Here is a 25,103-nt window from a genome sequence, read left to right as displayed (position 1 = left end):
CTGCCTAACTGTCCACTGTTTCATCTCTCTAATCATCTTGCACATGATTCAGCAATAACACTGACATATGGACCCAACTGTGAGACTTCTGTCCTCAGTAGATGAATGTCAACCCAGTACACCTTTGCAGGGCCACTCCCCTCAGACTTAAGTTTTTGCTGTACCAGATTTCTGGATATTCTCTGAGTACTGAGTTTTCTCTCCTCCTTAACGCATGATCACTTTCCTCTATCTGAATGCCCTCTTATCGGACACAAAGTCCCAATTCAAATAGTTTTTCTCTCTGTGGTAACGTCTCTGATTTTGTAGATGCCTGATTCCCAATCCAGCTCTGTGCTCCAGCAGCACTGTGGACCCTTGTGTCATCCATCTTCTCCTGAAGAGCATTTTTATCTAGGCGCGCTGTCTGGCTCTCCCACCAGACTGTTAATCTGCATGTGGCACGATTTCTTGTACACAGTAAGTGGAAGGCTTGGTAACAGGATTCTGTATTCTTTTAACAGTCTTGATTGATCATATTTTAAATAATGCAAATATCCTTATACCTATTTAAGGGGGAAAAAAAGCTGATTTCTATCTTTCAAGACCGCATTTAAGACTTTAGAAGACCATAGCTATGATTTTCCATCTCTCACCAAACTAACCATAAAAAACAGATTTGATCATATAGAATTGAATTTGTGTCAAAATGTCAGAAAGAGGCATTTGCAAGAATAGCAAGTGGGCTGTTATTCTGAAAAGTCAAGAAAGGTTATCTTTATATACCATATCAAGTTATTATCAGCTACAGACTGAAAATCGATAAACAAAAAGAAAATTTTCTTCCAGTGAAAAAAATAGATGGCTGATAAAGTCACATTCAAAAATTAAAACGGATGCCTTGGTCTTGGTTTCTAATACCATTCTTTGATAAAAGGAATGAGGGCTCCTTGAAGAGCTGTGTGATTCTAGGACTGAAGCAGGAAATATGCAAAATGAGCCTTGAGAAACCCTCGCAATGAAGGGTCTACGTCAAAGGGACAGAGGAGCCAAGTGAAGAGTTACCGATGGCCAAAGCTGGAACAATTTGTGCAACAAAGTAAGTAAAGCAGTATTGGATCATAATCCAAAGTATAAAATAAATATCCCTGCATTCATACTGATATAAATAAATGACTGACTTTACACTGGGGAGAATAATCAAATCTCCCTTGCAGAAGGATTCTAGAAAATCATGTCGATACTCCACCTGGAGGAGGAGAGTAACTTCCTACTCCTTAAGCAAAGTTACTTCCTCCTGAAGGGTATAGTATGCAGACGGGAGAGAGAGTAACATTACAGTGGAGAAACCTGACAAATACCCCTTCAGCCAGGTGTTGAAGCTCAGCTTCAGCAGTGGTACCTCACGTGGACGGCACGGACCCTTGAGATGATGTGATGAGACCACTTCTTCTCTGTGGTCGTCTTCCGTCTACCCCAGAGCCCCTGTCTAATCATGAGGAAAACATCAGACAGTTCCAACAGAAAGATGTTCTACAAAATATCCGACCAGTGCTCCTTAAAACTATCAAGGCCATCAAAAAAAAAAAAAAAAAAAAAAAGGAAAGGCTGATAAACTGTCACAGTCAAGAAGAACCTAGGAAAACACAATGACTAAATGTAATGTAGGATTCTGGATAGGATCCTGGAAAAGGAGAAGCTCTTTAGATAAAAACTAAGGAAATCGGAATAAAGCATGAACTTCAGTTAATAATGTACCAATATTGGTCCATTAAGTATCGCAAAGTTACCATATTCACGTCAGATGTTAATGGCAGGGGAAACTTATTGTAGGGTATACGGGAACTCTGGTCCTGTCTTCACAATTTTTCTACACATTTAAAATTGTTCTTAAACAAAAAGTTTGGTTTTTAAAAATGGACTATTTTGTTCTGACGCAAAGGGCTGCCGTCGCGTGCATTTTATTTTTATTCCGCTATGAATTATGCAACAGAACTCTACCTGTGACACACATGCAAGTGTTCTTCTAGCTCAGAGGGCCACGGACAAGCTCTGGAATGTGTGTGAATCTTGCAGCCCCCAGAGCTAAATACCTTAGGACTTCTTCCTCCATCAGCAACTCAAGAATGAAGTTTGCAAGGAAGGCCTTTGATTCTTTTGGGAAAAGAGAAGTGGCAATAGCAGGGAAAGGGGATAATGCTATGAGAAAAGGAAAAAAAAAAAGTTGGACCAAGAGACTGTGAGAGGCCCTCTGCACAGGTAAAGATAAACAGGAGAGTCTTTCTCTTTCCTTTTCTGCTCTAACTCCACTGGTGGCCCAGGTGGCCTGCCCTTCCCCGGCGGGTATCAGGGTGACTCCTCAATTCCCCAGGATAGAGCCCAGGACTGGGAGTGCGTTAAGGAGACCTGACGTAGCCCCCGACAGCAGTCTTTGCATTTAAACCTTCCAGAAACGCCCACATATCTTGACAGTCCATCTTAGATAAGTGAGAGAAGGCTTTAAGATCATCGTGGCGTTTGGCATTGTGATTATTAAAGCGTACTTTAAGTACTACCTCTTATTTCAGAGAAAATGATAGTATCCAAATAACACACAAAAATGCAGTTGGCGAATGCTGACTTTCTTGGAAATAAGTATTCTGTCTGCTCCAGTCAAATAATCCTCTTCGGTCTGTCAGGGGAGGCACCCGATTCTGTGTCATCATGGTCTGATCAGACTGATACTAATTTTTTGAGGAAACAAATGCAGTACATATCTAAATTCAGGCTATAATAATATAATCTTGAGGAGTGGATAAGTGTAAGGTGGACTGCGTATTTCTGACAGTAAATTAAGCACAAGAGAAGTTTTTTTTTTTTAAGTGACTGATTTTTGTGTTCTCGAATGGCTAGTCAGGCCATTCTTGAAAGAAGTTCTTTTTATTTAAAGGAACCCCTGCCTATGCACAAGTCTGGTGTTTATTTTCAATATGGTATTTTCAGCCTTTCCCTTCTCCTGTTTTATTATGGACAATTGTTTTTAATCGATATGGATGATTGTTTTAAAAAAACACTGAGCTCTTTATGTTGTGACGTGTTTAGTGAGAACGTTTTTGTAGGATGGTCCTGAATTGTTTTCTGTATTTTCCCTAGTACCTCCCACTGAGTGTCTTCCTTTCCTCCGCTCTATTGGGCTAGTTTTGGAAAATCAAAATCAGATATATAGGCTGATAAATGCACACTATGAATAGTGAAGGTGGTGTTAAAATGCGACTCCTGCATATAAGACCCCCAGGTTTTGTCACTCTTAACTTTTCAAATGTTTTACTTAGTATGGGATCATTTACAGTCATTTCGCAAATCACTTGCTGAAATGGAAACTATATCTTTAATAAAAAGTTCATACCGTATTACGTAAAAATAAGATAAAAATAATTTTATAATATTATAAAGTTTTCGAAATGAAATTTGATGGCAGCTTAATTTTATAATGAATAACTATCTACAAATCTCACAGAATTTAGTCTGACCAAATCTTTAGCGAGGTCACAAATTCATTTTTATGAAAATCCTTCGGATGAGTTCAGAAATCCTGTAACTAATAAAATGACATCTATATGGTGGCTTAGCATCTATAATGGCCATAGACACGTGAAGATGTCTGAGACTGGTTCGTGTAAGTCCATCTACAGCTATGTAGGTCTCCCAACAGGTCATGTTTTCATTGGATTTTTTTTTTTTTTTTACCATTTCTGGAATTTTAATGATCAGAATGTAATCCTTGGAGTCTTTAATGAGAGAAGTAATACCCCTCAAAATTCAGTGGTCAGCCAATACAAATTTGTATGATCAACAAAAGAAAGGAATGTTTTCAGATCCTGGACCTGATTATTTTCTGTTTTAAATGTGACAGGATTATTTTCTGTTTTAAATGTGACAGATTTGCTGAACAAAGCTTACAAATCCTCTCCAACCACTCAACACACACACACCTTCACAATCTGGCCCATTTGACTTTAACCCACAATAGCTGTAGGTCAAACTTTCCTGAATGAAATCTGCTGAGTACTCCTTTATCCTCAGTATACCTTACTTTACAAGTAACAGCACCGAACTTTTCAATGCTTACAGTGTTCCCTAGGAGTCTATCAGTTGAGCAGGCAAAAAAAAAAAAAAAAAAAATCTGGACGTTTATTATTATTTTTCCACCGATATATTTGACACCACCTTTGGAGAACGAACAAAAGGCATACTGTCAAGCAGATAGACCAGGACAAAATGTTACTGTTTGTTCCGCACAAGCACAGAGGTATATTTAAGCAAAGAAAGACATTCCATGACTCTCCTGGGACTTCCTTCAGCTGAATTATACCAACATGTTCCCACCGCTTGGTTCAGACTGTGTTGGAATTTAAAACGCAGACTTTGACTTGCCAATGTTTCAATACCACAGCTATAAAAATTCATATTAGGATTGAACCTGGCTTTAAAATACCATAGAGCAAAAGGGAGTTTATTGGGGAAATGTGTGTACACATGAAATTACAGCGGGAGTTAGGAAAATAAGACATGTCCTTGCTGGACGGATTCTATACTTCTACAGGACAGCCTCAAAGTCGCCAGAAGTCACCTGGTTTGGGATTATGTTTCAGCTCCAGGCTCACTGACATTCATGAAACTTTTGGCAAAACATGGGCCAAGTTTCGAGCAAGGCTGGGTAGAATACTTCTTTAATGTGGAACCTGTGTGAAACTCGGTGGTTTTGGCTAGATTTCTCCTTGAGTTTCACATTCAAACAATCCAAAGTTTCAGAGTAAAATTAAGGAGCAAAGGGAAACAAAGAAACAAACAAAATTTAAAAACTCAACAGAACAGGAAAAATGGCTTGCCTAAGAATGGAATGACCTCTGTCGGGTTCCAAACCCATTTCATCCTGATGCCACTGGATTCTGCAGCCGAACCTGTGTTGCCTGTTAGCAATGCATTTGTCCTCAGCGATGCCAAAGCAAGCCTTCCTAGTCCTGGGGGGAGAGTATTCTAGACTCCCCAAAGGCAGTGCAGTGGATGCTCAGAGTAACTGGGGGATTTCAGGTTTTGACTGTATGCACATCACAGAAATGGGATAATTCATAACCTCTCTATAGAGCAGATCTGAAAGAGGAGACTAGAAATTAAATGTCCAGCTTCTGGAAATAAAAAATTAGACTGATCAGCTCTAGATTTTCCTACGATATTAGTCCCAATTCTAGAGACCGTATTGCATCTGCGCCTGATCTGGAGGGACCGCTCCCGTGCCTTGCGCCCTGGCCCCACCTCTCGGAAAGTGTGTCCTGCGGCCCCCGGTTCCCTTCCTTCTGAGCAAGGTGCAGAATACGGGAGCGCCCTGTGCCCCACAGCCCTGGACTGGGACTTAAACTGTCTCCTGATAGGATTAGGCTCATTCTTGTCTTAACCTTCACCAGGACACCCAGGGACAGCTTGCCAGGAAAGGTCAAGTTCAGTATCTGGCTGAGGACTTTGAAAATATCCTTTGCTTGGGGTAGGAAGAAAAGAGTAACAAACAAATGTAATACACCCACGAATTTTCTCGAAAATGAAAGAGAACGTCTACACGTTGATTGAATGGCTAGAAAGTGCTACTCTTTGCCTATTTTAGGAAATACATTTTTTTCATTCCTTACCCCTCATTCAGCAGAAGTTTCACTAGCATAACAGACTTCTGGCTACAGAAGGTTTTTCTTTTCCTTTTTTTCCCCCCCTAGTTTTCCTTTTTTAAAATTTTCTTTCTTTTTAACTTTTCTTCTTTTTCTTTCTTTCTTTTCTTTTTAAAAGTTTCCCAGAAGATCGCTGCATGTTTAAAATGCATGTTTCCTTTTCACATGTGGTCTGTGATACCAGCAATCTTCTTTGGAAACAGGAATCTCTAAATTCCAAGGATTTCAGTGTCCATGTGAAAAAAGCAACAGTGAGGCCTTCAGGCACATGGTAATTGGGAGGCAATCAAGTGAGGGGTTGATAGAATCTGGTTCTGTTCACCGTGATTTGCTGCTGGATTTCAGACATCTGCTCGGTGGGGAGCAGAGGGTTGTCATAAAGTCTACAATGGTCAGAGGAGCTCGCCGTAAAACAGCCTTTGCCTTTCAGTTGGGAGTCCCTGTACTAATAAAACCTAAGACATATCACTGAGGGAAAACCAAAGCCCAACAGATTATTCAAAGGAAATGATGTAAAAGCACTAAACCAAAAAAAAAAAAAAAAAAAAAAAAAAGACTTTTTACTGAACCTAGTAAATACCCACAATCAAAGTAAATGTTGTGTTTGAAGTTAAAGTCCACAGATCAAAGTACTTTGTAAAATGTCAAGACCAAGTGTAACCATGGGGGAAGGGGAAGGCCCATTAAACGCTCTATTATTATATTGTCATGTTAGAGAAACCTGCTAGCCAAAGACATTCAGCTAGGAAAGGAATTCTCCAAACCGAGTCATGGAATTGTGCTGGGAATATACAAAAAAACAACCAACCAATCAACCAACCAAACAAACAAAACTGTTCTAATTCCACATGAACAATGAATAGAACAGTGATGAAATGACGAATAAGGTAGAGTGAGCTCACTGTCGTTAAAGAATCTTTAGTAATATATCTCCTTTACTCAGGTATTTGCATCTTATTCCTTTAAAAAAAAAAAAGTGCCCTTAGAAAGTTAAAAATAAGCAAGCAGCCTAAACAACCAAATTATGATGTCTGAGAGGCTCTGGGACTACGCTGGCAGTCAGGCTTAATTAAAGTTCTGATGCAGCTCAATCACAGGAGAGTCTGGAGAGCAGGTCAGCATTACAGAGCACGTTCAGCAAAGTTTAAAATTACAGCCACAGAAACACACAGATGCCACTGCTGTATTCTGGAACACCGTATTTACCTGGAGATCATTCACAGCTCCCGCTTATTTTCATGATTAATTAGTTATTTAAAAAAACATTAATCATAAACATATCATAAGCCAACGAAATAATTCCGGAATGAAAAAATCTTACCTACAGGCAGCCGGGTTCCACAGTTGCTCTGAAGAGAGGAAGTAGGAGTCAGTGGCCTTTTACATGTGGAGATTGTTTATTTAGCCCTTTTTAAAAGGTCTTGAACTCCAGAGGTTTAAGATTAAGTCCAATCCAAGTGTCTGAAGGAGGAAAAAAAAAGGCAAGAGAGAAGGCAAATGAGAGAGGAAAAGAATCCCAGCTGCTGGGTGGTGCTACTGTTCAGAGAGCATTTGAGCTATTTTCAGCATTAACAGCAGCCGGGGTTGTCTGCAGAGGGACGAAGAAACCTTGCCCGAATCGCCACACCCCCCTCCACGGGGGCAGAGGGGGAGGCACAAACCAGGAAACCCACAACAACTTGCTTCACTGTGCAAATATTCATTGAAATTTTAAGGAAAACTGCCAGCACTATTGAAAACAAAACAAAACAAAAAACTTGATTGAAATCTTAAAGACACATAGTACTTTTGCCATAATCCTTGAGTTTTCAAAGTGATTTACCTGATTTGTTGAGAATAAAATGTTCTATTTAACGCCTTATTGAGAGGAAAGACTCTTCCGATAGTTCCTGGCTGGCATATATGGGTCTTAAAAAATATTTTAGATCTCTCTGGGCAGAGTAGCTGTTGTCAGCTATCCTTCTTAAGACCAAAGACAAATGGTTTATTTCTAGCACGCACCCAAATTTCCAGTTTCATCAGCTGTGCTATTTTTGAAAGCTACTGGGTTAAGCTGTTGACATTTCTTATCTGTTGGCCGAGACTGGGGACCATTTGGTGACAAGATGCAGACAGGCCACCATCCCCTGCTTCTCCCTCTGAAGGCCAATACTTCAGATTGGGTCACTAACAATGACAGCAAACTCTGAGCTTTCATTTTGTTTCTAGAGTGATGAATTAAGATCTAGAAATTGTTTTCATTCATTCATTCATTCATTCAGCAAATACTTCTGTGGAAAGTACTTCTGAGGCTACTATACGCCAAGCACTCTGAGAACACAGTCGTGGACAACATTAACAGTGTCTTTGCCTCCAAAGGTTTACAGCACACAAACTCAGCAAGAATAATGACAGAATTTGTTACAGACTTTTCCAGTGCTATTCCACCTTGGCAACTGGAGACGGAGATCTCTTTCTAAGAGTGAAGGAAGATACTCGTCATCGACCCGACTCCTGACTTCCATTACTTCATTATGCCTTTTGCAACACCTCTAAGAAAAAAAATTAGTAACTTCCTACCAAGGAAACACTTAAGCATTCCTATAAAAGCCTTTATTCCATGTAGATGAAATCCCTGAATCCTTTCAAATCCCTATTCTTCATAACAAAGAGAATGCTTAAGCAGTCAGAAAGTACTGCTGAGAGGGGAAAGGAGGTAAAAGAAGATTCTCTGATCTTAGTCCAGTATGAAAAAAACACCTTGACATTTTTTATAGTTCGTATTATGAAGGTTGGTTACTAGAGGCTCGGATCAAATTCAGTTTTTTTAGAACTGATTATAAAAAATACCGAGGAACGAAATAGGTGAGGGAGATTGAGAGGTACAAACTTCAGCTGCAAAATAAATGAGTCACAAGTATGAAATGTATGTAACTAGGTAAAATATTCTGTGGTGACAGATGGTCATGAGACTTACCATGATGAGCATTTTGAAACATATAGATAGAAATGGCAAATCTCTCTGTTGTATAACGAGAACTAACATAGTGTTCCAAAGCAAGCAAACAAACTCATAGGAAAAGAGGTCAGATCTGGTTGCTAGAGGTGGGTGGGGTTGGAGGAGGGGAGGGATGGAAGAAAGCAATCAAACGGTACAGACATCCAGTTATAAATAAGTACTCGGGATCTGATGTACAACATGATAAATGTAATCAACACTGCCGGATTTTATGTCTGAAAGTTGTTAAGAGAATAAATCCTAAGAGTTCTCATCACAAGAAAAAAATTTTTTTTCTATTTCTTTTATTTTGTATCTATATGAGATGATGAATATTCACAAAACTTACTGTGGTAATCATGGTATATGTAAATCAAATGATTATACCTTAAACTTCTATAGTGCTAGTTGTCAATTATATCTCCATAAAACTGGAAGAAAAAAAGATGATACTGAAGACTATGCAGGATATGTTAAAAAAACAGTTACATGACTGCTATTTCGACTATGACTGTAAAAGAGTAAATCTTTCAGTGCAGTACACTTACGTTAAAACTATGCAGATATATAAATTTTAAAAATTATAACTTACTGTTGAAATATTTAATCAAAATTTTAAAATGCGATTAACTTTGTTTAAAAATACAGTAGGGCTTTAAAAAAAATCTCTAAAATAATACATTTTTATGCTCATTTATGAATGAACGTGAATAAAAAATGGTCACTTTTTTTTAATTGAAGTATAGTTGATTTACAATGTTATGTTAGTTTCTGGTGTATCAGATAGTGATTCGGTTATACATATATATTCTTTTTCATTATAGATTATTGTAAGCTATTGAGTACAGTTCCCTGCGCTATACATTAAGACCCTGTTGTTTATCTATTCTGTATATAGTAGTTTGTATCTGCTGATCCCAAACTCCTACTTTATCCCTTGCCCCTCTCCCCCTACCGCTTGATAACCATAAGTTTGTTTTCTTTGTAATGGTCACATTTGAATATGTCTTAAATACCTGTCAGTTTATAATTGGATATTTACTTGGTCAAAATGATAAATGGTAATTCTGGCAAAAAATTGGAAGCCTAGCCTCAGAAAAAAATTTTTTTTAATTGTTTTAACTTTTTCCTCCTTAGAGCAGTTTATAATGAAAAGGAAAATATATTTAAAAATTGGCCTTCCTTGAGAAACTATGGAAGTTAAGGGAACAGATAAAGATTAACTATTTGAGTACTAAGTCAGCTATTATTTTTAAATTCCAAACTGTCTGCTTTCCACACCAAGACTGGGAGAAGCCCATTGCCTCATGTTTAACTATTATTAGACTCATTTCCCATCAATTGCACTTGAAGGAGCAGGTTGTGAGCTGCTTAGCTGCTCTCCTCCTGGGGTGAGTCCTACCTGCTACGTGACTCACCCAGGTCTCCTTTGTTCCCCAAAGATCCCGACTGTCCCAGCAGCCTGTCCATAACCGCCTTTCAACAGATTTGATGTCACAGAAAAGTATAAATTGGACTTGAGGCATATTTAAAAAAGTTATAGGATAGTAAATTTGGACATTTTACTTACCCAACTACTATGACTTTTGTAAGTTATTAATGCCTTAGCAGTTATACCAACTGTACTTCTGTTAATGGTTTTATTTGTATTCTTTCTCTCTCCTTTTACAAATAAATTGATTTAAAATAATTGGGAAATGCTTACATTAGAGCAGGCTTCTTATATTGGTGAAACTCTAAATATGGCTTTGGTATAACCCCTCTCCTGTATAAAATCAGAATAATAATAGTACCAATCCACAGAATTGTTGGTAGGGCTTATATGATTATGCACATAAAATGCCTAACTAAATAATGCCTGACACATAGAAAGCACAAAAGTTATTATCTCTGTAAGTCTAGAGTTTGGCTGTCCAATATGGCGGGTGCACGTGGCTGCTGAGCACTTAACATGTGGTTTGTCAGAACTGAGATGTCATGTAAGTGTAAAATGTACACCAGGCTTTGAAGACTTAGTATGAAAAAGAAGAATGTAAACAATCACAGTTTTTTTAAAAAAAAATTGATTATATGTTGAAACGGTACTCAGACACGTTGGGTTAAATAAGATATTGTGCTAAAATGAATTTTACCTGTTTCTTTTTACTTTTTAATATGTGACAACCAGAAACTTTTAAATTACATGTGTGGCTTGCAGTGTATGTTTACTGGGCAGTGCCATCGAGGCCAGTGGGTGTCAAATTATACCAAGCATCAGAGTCACCTGGAAGGCTCGTCAAAACAGATTCCTGGGTCCTACCCCTAGTTTCTGATTTAATAGTTCTGAGGAAGGGCCTGAAGTCTTGCATCTCTAACAAGTCCCCAGGTGATTCTTGACCACACTTTGAGAATCACTGGTCTTGATCCTTGCTGCTTAAAAGAGTGGTCTGTGGATCAACATCTAAGCCATCACTTGGGATCTTGTTAGAAATGCAGAATCTCCGGCCCTATCCACACCGACTGAAACCAGCAAGTACATTTTAACAACATCCCCAGGTTACACGTATGCACATTGAAATTTGAGAAAAACTGATGTAGAGTAGTGTCTTTCATCCGTGGGTATGCATGAGACTCATCTGGAAAATTGTTTTAAATACAAATACCCAGGACCCACCTCTAGAGAGTTTTCTTTAATCTGGATGAAACCCAACCATCTGCATAGCTAAAAAGCGCCCCAGGGGATTCTCATGTAAAAGTGATTCACACTGAGAGTGTGAGAGGCAGTGGGGTCCATCAGACCAGATGCAGAGGGACCAGGATTCAGAAGCCACATGTTCCTCTCAGTGAAGGGCAGATGCTTAGGGATTGTCAGGTGCTGGGAAGACAAGATCTGAGCAGATGGCGAAGGTGGAAACCACACAGCAAGGGTGGGTGGATGGGTGTCGCAGCCAGCAGGGGGCGCCTGTCAGGAGGCGCTCCATGAATTTGTGGGTCTGACGGAGGTCCCCAAAAGCTCCAAGTTTGGACTTGAATGGAAGATTGGATAAAGCAGGGCATATCCTTGATCTTGGAGGAACTAGAAAACTTGGCAAGTTATCTGGGCAGAGATGCAGGCCCGGAAGAGTAAGATAGGGACCTAGTTCCAAGGACCCTGGTGCAAGGCATGAGTGGGACCATCTGCCGTGTTCACGGAGGCTCTTAAACTCTCCAGGAGGACCCGATTGGTTTCAGCGGCTTGAGCAGGAGTAACCTCTCAGAGATGAAGAGAGGGTAAAGATAGACAGATATGTAAGCTGTACATTACCTTCTGTCTCTCCATAGCCCACCAGAAAAACCTAAATTGTTTTCAGCTAAGTATGGTCTAAATAAAACTATGTTTTGTGAGGCATCAAACTATCCTAAAGGGCATCTCTATCTCAAGAAAGGCTCTTTTAACTCAGCTAACACTCCAGTTGTTAGAACCATGAGAAAGATTGGTATTTTGGAGTAGAGAGGCTCTTGTTATGCTCTGCCCCACCCTTAAATAAATGAGCACACTATGTTGAATCATCTCACCAGTTTGCCAAATGACTTCTCACTTTTTCGGTGGCACCAAAGTGCTGTGTGCTCCAAAGGGCTTCCTGAAGGTAAAATCCTCGTTGTAAGAGAGAATGGGCGCCCACGCTGGTAACGTTTAAAACGCCTAATTCTGTATGTAGCGACCATTTGTAGCTTTATGTCTCCCTGGTTGGTTTGTTGTTTCAGAAAAATTTTTAAAAAAAAGTGTGTACCACTGAAGAGCAGAGGGTCTGGAGCCAGTGTGTCTGGGTTTGAACCCGGGTCCCGCTACTTCTGCGTGACTTGGGGCCAAGTTACTGCACCTCTGCGCCTCAGTTTCCTCCTCTACAATAGGACCTATCTCCGTGGGCTGTTGTGAGTATTCGAAGAGTTGTCATTTGAAAGGAATGTAGAAAAATCTGGCACGCTGTAAATGCTATGATTGGTTAAATAATTAAAATAGAGCAGACTAACTGTGCAGGTTTCCATATATGGCCAAATGTAGTACTTTGTTTTGAGATACCGCGATGATTTCCAGGGACTTTTATGTGCGTGGTTTCTTGAATCCATGTATTTTGAGGGCTTCTTTGAGAGTGGTTTGCATTTCTTTCCCAAGAGAACTCCGAATTCTCATTTGATTCCTCATCACTTCCTATTATTTGAGAGGATCTCAGTAGGAAGGAAGTGAGTGTAGTTTTCCCATGAAGATTGTTTTCTAGGTTACATTTTTCCCCCACGAAGTCCTTTGAAAAGTGAGTTGCACGACAAATGTTTGAAGGCTTTTGTGGCCATGTCAGTTTGGTAGCATTGTCTAATATTCCAGGAGAACAATGCGTCATTCTCCTAGTCAGATATTTTAGTGCTTAGGGAGAGGCAGCAAGACCGCCTGAAACACTGGTGTGAGTTTCAAAGATGTATTGAAAAGGCAGTTAGAGTCTCGTACTATAGAGACGAGAGAAATCAGACAATGCTGATTACAGGAAGGGGTGGACCCCTGAAGTCAGGCATGTTGGATGCAAAATGAAGTCTGGATGAAGTGTAATAACATCTTTACCCCCGTCTGCTTCAACCACATGAAACAGAGTGAAGCAGACGCAACCAAAAGGATGATGCTTGTAGCATTACACACTTAGCAGGTGCGAGCGGGGCCACCTGAGGACCTCAGTGTGTCACGTGCTAAACAGTGAATAAATGCACCGAGTGGGGAAACCCAGGCCCTAGAGCTTAAGTGATTCCGTACCAATCATGCAAGCCCTCGGTGCTTGCGCCCTGAAACACAGGCAGAGGAACTGGGCTGCAAACCCCTTCCTGACACTAACATCTCTACTTTTTCTTGGACTTACAGAGCTTTCATTTGGCAGTTCCCGCTTGGCCCCATAATCTACATGGGCAGGTGTAATTATTCTAAAGTTGTCAAATCGTATGTCCACTGATTTCTGCTTCCTGGTTACCCATGTGGAGCGATTGTGTCTTAGGAGGTGATCTGCCATCCCGTGTGCCACTGTGCAATCTGGGACGGGGTTTTACCAAATAAGGTGAAAATCTTAATGAACGACTAAATAACTATTATCAAACGCAGGAGATCCCGTAGAAATAACTTCTTAAAACCTTTGTCACAGCTCCCATTTCTAGTTATTGTTTTTTAAGCTTACTGTCTGAACTCCGTATGCATTTAAGTATCGCTGCTGTTTTATATAACCATGACTTAGCTTTTCTTGATATTTCTGTTCCATTGAAATTGAGCATAAGCAACAGTTGCTACATATGGCATAAACATCTTTAAGATGAGCTTTCTCAGAGTGGCCTATTTCAGGCTCTGCACGATCTGCTGTCTTCTTGCATGTCCACCCACATCTCCCTACCCTCTTTCTAGCTCCATTTCTTCCAGCTTCTCTGGTCTTTCAGTTTCTGGAATGAGCTTGGCATGCGTTTTTCCCTCTCACTGGTCCACGTTCCCTGCTGAGCAGTAACTGCCCTGCCCTCTTCACCTTCAGCTGAAGTGCCTGTTCCTTAGGAGGGCCTTCCCTGATCCGGCCAAGGTCAAGCCTTTTGGTTTTTAACTCTTGAAGAATCATATTCCCCACATTCTCTCCAGTGGCAGACTCAGTTGCGTTTCTCTGAGTGATCGATTCATGTCTTCCTCCGCTGTTAGCTTGTAATCGCCTCTTTCCCCTTCACCCTGTACCCCGACACGTGGATTGTATTTGTGCCCGGCAACCATGAAATTAGTTCTACAGAAGGCAATGAGTAATACATGATAGCATCTTTGTTATATATTTATGAGAACTTGAAAAATAAAAAATATCTTTTTTTTTGTAAAAAGCCAAAAAAAGGTATTCTAATTAGGCCGCTGTTTCCAACTAAGAGGACTGTGAATTATACTGCTTTGAAGCTACATATTTGGTTTAAAAGTTGGTTAAAGAATCAGATAGCACTTGTTTCCCGCCTCCATATGTAATATATTCTATCATTAATAATTTCCATTTATCTCCTAAAAATAGATTTGAAATAAACCAAGTTGCCTGCACTCTTACACCATATCTCCAAACCTTTTTCAGAACAGTGTAATACTCCATTAGGGTGTATTAATCACTCAGTTGGGGTCCCTGATCAAAATTTCTTTTGATTAGGATTGTTGACAGAATGATATATTTGTCTGTACATTGCTAGACAGTTACACCACCTGGCTTTCTGCAGGCCATATCTGACGTTTTTTTCTAGGTACTTTATGAACAGACAGACAGACATGAAGTATCACACCATCAGTGCTACCTGGACAGGCCATTATGACTCCTGTAGCATGAAACCCTTTCTCATGTCCATGTAGTGCATCAGTTATAAACATACAATGAATTCTGAGCCCTTTACTGAGAAACTAGGAGTTTTGCAATCTTGTTCTCTGGTAAAGGGCCATGTGATTTCAGCAGGAGAGGAAAGGAGACATTTATGTGGCTTGAGTTGCAGAACAGAGTCAGAGACTGGGGGCTGGTCTTCTCCCTGTTGCCTTGGAAGAGTCTGTGTAACACTTTCTTCCACCAGGGGCACAGGGACGCTGGTTATAGCTTAAGAATGTTGGAAGATGTTCTATTTTGTACATGCCTTTTATACCTTTGTAAAACACTTTGAAATCACCAAGGCACAGCATGAAAAATGTCCTTTCTGAGGCACTCAAAAAATAAACTAATTAACCCAACAATCCATGGCACATTTCCATCGTTACTATGCCCACAAAAGTTAATTTTGCAAGGACAGTTGCACATAAATAAGCCACAGAATGTTAGAAAAGTGTCCTTGAAACTCACAGAGATGAAAGATGAGTGAGTAATAATAATAAGGAAGAGCTGACCAGCATTCAAGGGTTAGAAGGAACTATAGATTTATTTTATCAAGTGCATAAGAAAAATGTCTTCCCAGAACAAATGCAGAAGTGGAAACCTTTGGCTATTGGACAGAATAATATTTTCTGTGTTATCTGTCCTCTAATCCAGACCTTCCTACCTATTTGTGTGACTTGTTGGTGTGTCCCAAGTGGGTTACAGATGTTGCCGCAATATTGAACCCTTCAGCTATCACCTGACCCACTGAGGCCTGGGGTGGCTGGGGCGTCTGGACCAGTCACCTCCGGCTGTTAGCAACCTCATCTGTGTCCCTCCCGGAGCCTACAAATATTCTCACTTCCACATGTGCCAGACACAGAAAAATCTGCAAAGGAATGGTCTAACCAGCAGGTCAACCTGCTAAACACAGGAACAATAGTCTCATTAACAAAAAGGAAACACAAGAAATAAGATGGCATGGGAGAGGCATGTGAGAAATGTCAAGAAATAAGTAATGAGATCTCAATTTTGTGAAAAAGGGGGAGAATCGTTGTTCAGACCCTAGGCTGAGCTGGAACTGGCCTGGTCTCCAGAGGAAGGTGGTGGGGGGCCTGCCCTGCCTGCAGTGATGGGGATTCTGTGCTCAGGCAGAGGTGGGGAAGGGATGGCGGAGTCACAGTGAATGCTTACATCTTCACCTTCAAGAGAGTGTTCTCTTTTTCTCAGCAGGGATTTCTTTACGGATCATTTTTGACTGAAGTTTCTCTCTGATGCGTTTTATTTTACAATCAAGTCACTGCTTTCAGCCTCATTCTTCTTTAAAGTAAATAAATCATGCGACACAGTGGTGGCAGACATGGCTTTCTCCCTGCGGAGGACCCCTTTCTGCTTTCAGCTCTGCTACAGCACCCTGCTGGCGTGCCTGTTCAAAACCCTGCCTTCTCAGATTCCCTTACAGTTTGTTCTGGCCGATAAGCTACGGGCGAGACACTTGACACGCACAACAACACAGAACCTCCGAGGGGGAGGCTTCTCTGCCCTTTGCCCCTTAACCTCCCCCTGCTCTCTGAGCTGGGGGCGATGCAGATCCTGTTCTGGGAGGCACCCGCCAGGGTAGAGTTGAACCCACTCTGGGTTTCTTAGGGACACCAACCTCTCACCTGGTTAAAGGTAACCTGTTGCTTGAAGCTAGAAACCTACCTGACACAATCATCTAAGAACGACTTTCTCAACATTTGGTTGAAAGATAGAAGGCCGGCCATTAGGATCTCATATACAAAATAGTTTCGGTTTTGAAAGTGCTTCTGGACACCCACAGTTAGTCCTCACAATAGTTGCCTTATTCTGTTTTTTAGCCCCATGATCATTTCCTAATGGGGTGAAAACTGCCATGAAAGCCAGAGCCAATACATTTGAAGCCCTAGGAGCTGCATCTTTGAATCTTTTGGGCTTTAAACATAGTCAAGTGGTCGGCTCTTTTTCCTAAAACTAACATTTAACGATCAGTGATACCAAGAGAAATAAGAGCATCGTAGTAACCTACAGGAAATGCAAAACAGGAACCCAGTGTTTATCCTGTTCTCAGTGTGCACTGCCAGGGCATTGTTCAGAAGACTTTGAACAGGGTCACTTCAATGCAGTTTACTGAGCTTTTAAAATCTAAATTGAATAATGGAATTTGTCCTTGTTACAGAAAAAGTGTTTTTTGAGAAGATATTCAAGGCTAGTAATGTACTGAGTTTGAATATTAAATAACCTTTAGGATTTCTACCTATGATTTCTTAGAATGGTAAATGCTATCCATCAGCATTGCGGCAAAGGTGTGTTGAATTAGAAAGCCAATCATTTTCCAGTTTTAAATAAAACTAAAGAGACATCTATATTGTGGAAATTATTTTCAGTATTCTTGTCTCATGGCTTCTGCTAAGCACCATAAATGGAAAAAATGAATATAAATCATAATACATTCCACTTTATAACAAGCAGTCACGTATAAATATCTTGTCTTTCCATCCATACTTGTGAAGAGCATGGTGGCGGAGAGCAAGGTTCTGCAGGCTGTCTGGCACCATCGAGTCTGACTCCACTGCTCCGCACAGAGTGCTTACCCCAACCTCCCTGAGCTCCAGTTCTCGTAGTAAGAAAATAAGAACCATTGCTGTACTTGACTCAAATGATCGGCGTGAAGATTGAATGAATTCATACGTGCAAAGCTCTTAAGAGAATGAATGCCTGGTACACAATAGGTGTAAGTGTTGGTGTTATTGCAATGATGCACAGCACACATAGGTAAAAGCATGCACTTGGAGGGTAAATAGTCCTTAGTTAATTTTCTGACTCTGCCCTTTATTCACTCTTTGGATTGGGCGTGATCTCTGAGTGTCAGTCTCCTTAGCTGAAGAGTGCGGCATAGCATTAATTACCTCAGAGCATTATTGAGGGGATTGCAGAAGTTAATGCATGGAAAACCACACCTGGTACACAGTAATCACCAGTTATTTTTAAAAATCAGAAAAAAATTTGCAAATACATTAATTGATCTTTGCAAACGTATGTTCTTTTAGTTTGCTGATGGGGAAACTGAAATGGATGGGACACACTGAGATACTGAATTTAATTTCCTTATAATTTATTTCAGATAGCTCACATTTAGACTTTTATGGGGTTTTCTTTCAATTTTAATTCTAAATAAGAATTCACGGCATTGTCAAACAGCTGGATTAAAAAAATTCCCATCTTTGCTAATGACTATATTGATAGTTGATAATTTCCTCTTTAAAGCAACAGCATTATCATCATCTTACTTGGTGAGTAGAAGGTAGAAGAGGAGGGATATTAGCATTAAAAGGAATTACCCGGAAGAAGCAAAAACAGAATTGACTTTGTAAGTCCCTGTAAGAGCCTATGATTCCCTTAGCAGGTGGGAGGAACAGAGTTACAATTCTATCCATCTTTGTTAAAAACAAACTTTTTACTAACTTTTATCCATTGACTGCAAATCTGATGAATGAGAATTGAAGTGTAAGCACCTCTATTACAGCAATAGTTATATTACAGAAAAAAAGAATCAAGGCTTTGGAATCAGGCTTAGCTTGCCTAGGGGCAAGCCCTGTCACTTTTAGCAAGTAGTCTGTCTGAGCCCTGACATTCTTACCTATAAAATGCAGACAACATCCCCTACCCTTTGGGGAGCCTTCAGAGAGGACTACATGAGACTGTGTGAAAGTCAGTCAAGCACCTGTTGCAGAAGGGAGTTTGATAGATTATTGTTGCTGTCATTTTCTCACTAGACTGTAGGCTCTGTAAGGACAGACCTCCCTTTAAAAACGAGTATTGTCAGTTCCCAGCACAGAGTCTGGCTTCCAGAATGTACTGAGTGAGTGTACATCTAATGAAACCAGACAGTGACACCCTGAATGGAAAACTGAAGCAACCACAAGAATGCAGAGAAGGCTTGACTTGTTTAAGAAAAGAGAGCTGAGAGTGATGGGCACTGACCAGTTGAACTGGTTCTAGGCAATAGATTTAGGTAAAAAGTAAGTAAAAGACCACCTTTTCTTCACACAATGTATTTGGGAGGGAAAGGCCAGCTGTAAGGGACAAAGTTGTGACAAAGAAGTTGTCACAGTGGTCATTTTGCTGCCTGAGGGGAGAGTTAATAGCATCTTTAAAATGAGACTGTTTCTGTGTATCACCTGTGTTTTCTTCCTTTGTAGAAAGATGGTAATGACCTTAGTCCATGATTTCTGGGAGTGTTGCCTGATTTCTTTTTTGATTCACATGAGTTTTTATATAAAACTCAGATCTTCTGATTTCTCTGAGCCCCCCACCCCCTTCCACATTCTCCCTCCCTACACTGAGTGAATGTCCCCACCTCGGGACTCAATAAGGTTTATGCCTAGATCTAGTGACACTAACCCCGGAGGGCAGGCTTTACGTATGGGGTCCTATCCTAGGTCTCTGTTACAATATACATATCCACGGATATGGTATAGCCTGGAGATTTGGGGCACCAATTTTGGCTTCCCATATTGCTTATATTTCATTTAACCTTGAATCATAACTGAAAGGACCACTAAAACCTACCTAATTATCCCCTAATTTACATTTTGAAAGTTGGGGTACAGGGGATCACCTTATAGAAAAGCTATCACTAGGACCAGGGGCTGAGAAACATTGTCCCAGTGGGGCTGAGAGGGCATGAACAGCATTGACAGCATGTTCTAGATGTGAGTCAGGGTGAGAATCTCCACTGGGTCCTGTCAGTCTGTACCGTGAACACCAGGGCTACTCCATCACCAACTGCTACTTTCTTCTACCTGGGAGCAGCTTTGATAGAGACTTGCTATTCAAACCCCTGGTGAACTAAATTAGAGAGAATGCTGCCTACAATAGTAGACTCATTAAAGTATCAGGTGATAGCTTCAACTGCAACAAAAAGAGGTTTTTAGAAAAGAAAAAAGACATGAACAGTAGAGATGAGATTTGCAGTAATTCTAGTGAGTAGGGATTCAGCAGGGGAAAGAAATGAATAGACTATATGCTAAAGAGAAAAATCAGTAAAATTTGGAGCTTCAAAGTTCAATATTGGTATATTTTAACTAAGGCATAGTCATACACACTTGACTAAAGTAGAATAAAGTGATCTCAAAATCAATCATCAAAGGAGAATAACATCATTTAAGATCATTATAAAAATCACTCAAAAATGGGATAATGCTCAGTAAGAGATTACTTTGCTTAATGCAGGACATGCTTAGTAAAACTTTTATAAAAATAGAACCTTGTGGCTGAGTTCATTTTATAGCATTTCACTAGGCTACACTTGTCCGGTTTTACAGTTATACTCTGTAATGTATCCTACCTGCAAAGACAGATAAAGAGGGCTAAATTCAGGTCACCTTTAGATCTTTACATACAACGTTGGGTAAGAGAAGAAGGAATTGGAAAGGAATTTTAACAAATGGTCCCCTCACTTGTGGCCAAACCAAACCCAAGCTATAAATTGCAGTGGCTCTGCTGTTATGTAACGCGAACTCTGTTTTCATGTTGCTGATTAAGATCTATCCACTGGCCCCTTTTAAAAGACTTGTACACATTTGAACATACCTTTGAGACTCCAGACTAGACTTCTGCACCACATTCTATTTTGGGTAACCACAAAGGTGCTGGAAATTTCAGATAGTAACAAACACCACAACCTGCAAACTGAAGAACACGAGCTGATAAATGCCCGGGTTTCAGAGCACACCCGGGTTTCAGAGCACACCCAGGCTGTGGGCGCCAATTTTTCTTTGGGGTGTTTGACTTACAGATTTAGACCAGGTTAGGTCATCTTTGTTGTGATGATTTTATTCTTCCAGTTAACATAACATTGCTCTTGTTTTCCCCCTTTAACCCTCAAAATTCAGCTTAAGGTCCATTTTTAAAGCTTGCTTTTGGGCTGCCCTGAGATGATTATTAGGTACTTTCACTGTTGACAGGAAATCGTACTGCTTTCCTTCTAGTAACCACCTCCATGAAGAACTCAATCTCATTCATTGTAGCTCATCTTACCTGGATTTTAATTGAATACGAAGATATCAGTAATAAATTACATTTATAATTATAATTTATATATTATATACCTATATAAATATATGTATTTATATAAAGATAAACTTGCGTGGTACCTTCAGAATATATTAGTTTCTTACAAGAGAGTCATTCAAGACAGATATAATATTGAAGTTGTCTTGATTTTTAATAGAATATTTCATGAATCTCCTTTTTAAATATTAAAGAATCTTGAAAGCATACAAGGTGAGGAATGGTTATGTAATTTGGCTGCTATTCCTGGTTCTCAACCATCTTCTCACTTAGTATTTTTAGAAGTTAATTTTGAGTTTGAAGTTTCTTCCTACACATATAAATTCATATAAATTCTTGCACTGTTTCCAAATCAAAGTGAGCAGTTCCTCAAGGGCTGTGTTTGCCATTTCCATTTCGATGAGAAACAATATATCTACAGCGATTAAAAGGTTTGTGAACAGTCCTTGCTAATTTCTACGCTGATGAAACATGCTTCAGGAGGCAGGAGACTCGAGGTCTTATTTCTTATTACTTATGTCCACTCACTGCTTCAAGGGTTTTGTTAACTTTGTTCTGAGAGGAACTAACATTGGGCTAAGATATAAAACACAAGAACAATGAAGTAAGTAAATCAGTCTATTAACACATACACTGTGCCCACACTCACACACAAAGACACATTTAAACTAAAAACATTCCTGATTCTCACTTACATGATAATCCCTTTGGCTCTACAAGGAAAATAAATGTATCTTTGTTCATTCATCTGTTGGACATGTACTAATGGCTTTCCCCAAATGGATAAGGACTATAAACTTTAGGAATTATTACAAGATACCTGAGTAGCTGAATGGCTCTAAAACTGGAATGAGTTCCACCTTAAAAGAGCCAAGTAATCTGTGGACTCACATTTCACTCCATTTATTTGCCCAGCCAGTCACCCTTACAGACGGTCTCTTCATGTAAAAGAAACTTTAACGTTTTACTGTCCAGAATGTTAACTTCCTTATTCTTACAATAGTGCCTTGGGCTGGTAGAAAGCATCTCTCATTTCACAGATAAATACTCTAAAATATACTTATCACTTAACAACTGACTTTATTCACTTAGGGCAGAACTCAAGATTCCCCAGTCACTTTTTCCTGAAATGCATTACTTTTATAACTCCGCATTAATTCTGTATCATTGAAATTGCTTTCCTTTTTCACATCACATAAATGCAAAGAAGAGATGATTTTGGTGCTTGGTTACTAATATTTATAATGTCTGTCTTCTGAAGAAGTTTGAACATTGAGTTGAAAACTGTGAGTGTGGGAAAAAGCAATAAAAAAAATCTCAATGTGATTTAAAAGCGTAACAATGCACTGCTTGTAATGATACTTATTAAAATGGCATTTTTTATAAACAACTTTAAAGATGTTTTGAAGTACTAATTCTGAAAAGTATGCTCATTTTCAAGGCAACTTAGAAACATCTATTTAAATTAGAATGACAACGCCCCATTTAATTATCATCCAATGGTATGCATAAATTCACCATCTACATTAGAACAAAATATGGAAACTACATTTATGAGTACAGTAAATGCTTGAGGAAAAAACGTTTCCACATTTATATCATCATATGTTTTATTTGCACCGGCTCATGTATTCATGAACTGGGCGATTCCGTTTCATATACAAAGTACAAATAGACCTCGAGAGTGTACGCTTAATGAGGGCAAGGCCTTCTGTTTTGTTCATATAGGGTGAAGCCTAACTCATAGAAAAAGCTTACTTGATGCCAATGGAAAGTGAATGGTGCAATAATGGAATAACCAAGTCAGGCAAGGAAGGCCATGTGTTGTATATTGAACAACGGATGCTTTGAAAATGATATTTTGAAATTTTTTCCCCCTTGTTTATCCTACTTTAAATGCTTCGAATGTTCTATTTCACCTCATATGTTAGGACTTGCCTGTGAAATGTAATTTATCATACACGTCAGGGCTCTTACTGGCTGTCTGTCGTACTAGGAATTCTCTTAGAAATGTGTACTTTTCCCCCCAAAAGTACATGCATGCAGAGTGGCCACCTTCTTCTTTAGATCAGAGGGCCACAGTTAACAAAGGGAAATTGTTCCCCATGTACATAGCCACAAGACTCTTAATTCTTTTCGAACTGCAGTTGAACTGTATTTGGTTCCAAAGTAGAAATAATCATTCTTAATCCAGAGGTAAAACCATAACTGCCCAGTAAACAGACCCACTGACACCAAGCACAGAAAATCAAGCTGGCAGTGGTCAATTTCCAGTGGTACATCTTCTAAATAACCTCCCAAATTAAAGTGGAGGCAAATTATAACAGTAAAAGGGAATTGATAAAATATTTATATCCAGAGATTGGTTTGTTTTGTTTTTAATGTCTGTTGCTTAGCATTGTAGCATCATAATTAGACATCTAAACATGACTGGTGCCCCACACATCTCTTTTGGTCCTCCCCTCTATGCATCTCCTTATTTTGAAATTTTCATAACTTGAAGTTGATTTAGAAAATATGGGCAAGCAAAAGAAGGAAAGAAAAGTCATCCACAATCTTATCACAAAGAGATAATCGTTCTTGGCTTTCTGGATGTTTTTTTTTCTCCCTACCTCTATCGGTTGTGCTATTTCTGGTCTTTGAGAATAAGGACACTTGAGGTAGTTCTTTTAAATAAATGCTTCTCTAGAGCCCCAAAATATAGAGAGAACGGTAACATGGGAGTTATAATGTTTCGAGGGGGCCATTAACCTGAAGTTCCCACAAACAAGCAGACTAGAAAATTGTTCGAGCACCGGGCGTGGTATGTGGCCGACCCATGTGTGCATCCTAGCTTCCCCACAAGTGTGACCCTGTGCAAGATATTCAACTGCTCAGAGCCTGTTTCCTCTTCTGTAAAACGAGAATAATACCCTCATCAGAGTGTTTTTGTGAATAGTCAGTAAGAAGTATTTAAAGAATTTGGCCAGCTGCCTGACATGGTCTGCATTCACTGAATGGTGGCTAATATCATTATTTATAAGAATACTTACTGTTATTTTACGTTCCTAACTGACCTTGCAGGTCACAAAACTCAGCACCACGTGGCATGAGGATTAATTTTAGATCAGCCCAAGAAAAATGTAATTAAGCAGGTAAATGTATTGGCAAAAGACCATATTGTACGTTCTTAAGCAAGTACTTTAGGACTGTAGGATTAATTACAGTTCTTCTCTGTTAGCTTAGTTAATGGCAGCATGGCTCTTCTTTGGAACTGGGGTCTTTAAAAATAGTGATCTCCCCCATTCTATCCTCATATTGTGTTTGCAGTTAATACTCGGCATAGTTTGCTTTAGTGTGAAATAATTCAGTCAAGAGCAGAAGATACAGAAGTGTGTGGCTAGACTTCCTTACAAGTTTGAGTTTTCAACTAAACTTCAAGTTTAATGACTATGTGATCATTGAAAGTCTGGTGGGTTTTATATTAAGTTTAAAATTCATTTATTTACCTATTGTGAAAATTTGTTTTTATTTTATGTCATTTTTGCTTTATTATGTCAAGATCTCTGGTAGATCCCCATTTCTCTTTCATCCCAGGAGATTTTTTATGGATGGCACTGTGTCATTTACTGAGAGCCAAGTACATGCTAGGCACTGTTGTGGGTACTTTGGAGCTAATGGGCCTATGATATAGGCATAATATCCTCATTTTTCTGGTTCCAAACCCACAGTTGAAAGATGTTAAGTCACATGCCAGCGGTTACCTCCCTGTGAAGGCCAGGTCCACGACTGGACCTCACTCTGTGGTTCCCATAGGCTCCTCCCCTGCCTGCTCCCTCCTTTCCTGGAAACTCAGAGGACCTTTCATACAGAATTGGAGAAAACTTGTCTTAGACAAGGCTCATACAAAGGGAAAATCAATTATAAGCCATCAAAACATAAAGATTGTTCTTTACTGACTTTTAAATTTAAGCAACCAAGAATAAATAACATAAAATTGTTTACTAAATATAATAAATGGCACTTCAAACTATAATATGGATTTTTACAATA

General features: G+C 39.5%; 1 protein-coding gene across 22 annotated transcripts in view; it reads right to left on the bottom strand.

Moving 5' to 3' along the window:
* LOC102510351 (sorbin and SH3 domain-containing protein 2) overlaps window positions 1–25,103 on the bottom strand; it is a 185,901-nt gene that overhangs the window by 146,940 nt on the left and 13,858 nt on the right. For 4 of the 22 annotated variants that reach the window (XM_032468725.1, XM_032468727.1, XM_032468724.1 and 1 more), the window contains exon 1: window positions 6,994–7,256. The gene's annotated coding sequence lies outside the window, so the exon portion shown is untranslated. Of the gene's footprint in view, window positions 1–6,993; window positions 7,263–20,591; window positions 20,691–25,103 lie in introns of those variants that run through there. The other 18 variants (XM_032468741.1, XM_032468739.1, XM_032468740.1 and 15 more) reach the window with 12 other exon arrangements.

The sequence above is a fragment of the Camelus ferus genome, chromosome 26 (genome assembly GCF_009834535.1).
Source record: "Camelus ferus isolate YT-003-E chromosome 26, BCGSAC_Cfer_1.0, whole genome shotgun sequence".
NCBI classification, from domain to species: Eukaryota; Metazoa; Chordata; class Mammalia; order Artiodactyla; family Camelidae; genus Camelus; species Camelus ferus.
This window is presented reverse-complemented; position numbering and strand designations above follow the sequence as displayed.